Here is a 756-nt window from a genome sequence, read left to right on the forward strand (position 1 = left end):
AGCGCCTGCTTAGGCAGATACAGAGGCCAGGGATTCGAACCCTAGCCTGCTGTGCTGGCCCCACCCCCGGAGCGCACTGAGGCAGAGATTAAGACTTGGGTGTGGTGGCACACATGCCTGTAATCCCAGTTCTTGGGAGGCTGAAAAACAGGAAGGATCACTATGAGTCTAATCTACATAGGTAGACCCTATACTAAATACATCAAATCAAATTTTTTTTTAAAAAGGTCTGATTATAGGATCAGAAATTTTGAAACTACTAAAATAAAACATAAGGAGCCGGGGAGATGGCTCGGTGGAATAAGCATTTCCCTGGCAAGCACAAGGGTCTGAGTTCAATCCCTGGTTCTGCCAAGTAAATAAATAAAAATATAGGGGAAACACTTTAAGCTATGATACACAGGCAGAAGCTTCCTGAAAAGGACTCCACCAGCACAGGAAATAGTAGAAGAATCCACAGATTACGGCAAGATTGGAATGGTTTTGCACAGCAAAGGAAAAGCAGAATGATGAGACAGGCTATGAATAGAAGAAAATCTTTGCCATTTATTCTTCTGACAGTGGATCAATATCTAGAATATAAAAAGCTAACCAAAAAAATAAATCCACTAAAATATCAAATAGCCCAATCAATGGGCAAATGAATTGAACATTTCCCAAAGAAGTATAAATGCAATTAGTATATGAAAAAAATTTAGCAATTAAGGAATATGAATCAAAACTACATTGAGATTCCATCTCATCCCAATCAGAATG

The sequence above is a fragment of the Octodon degus genome, unplaced genomic scaffold (genome assembly GCF_000260255.1).
Source record: "Octodon degus isolate 3935 unplaced genomic scaffold, OctDeg1.0 scaffold00093, whole genome shotgun sequence".
Taxonomy (NCBI): domain Eukaryota; kingdom Metazoa; phylum Chordata; class Mammalia; order Rodentia; family Octodontidae; genus Octodon; species Octodon degus.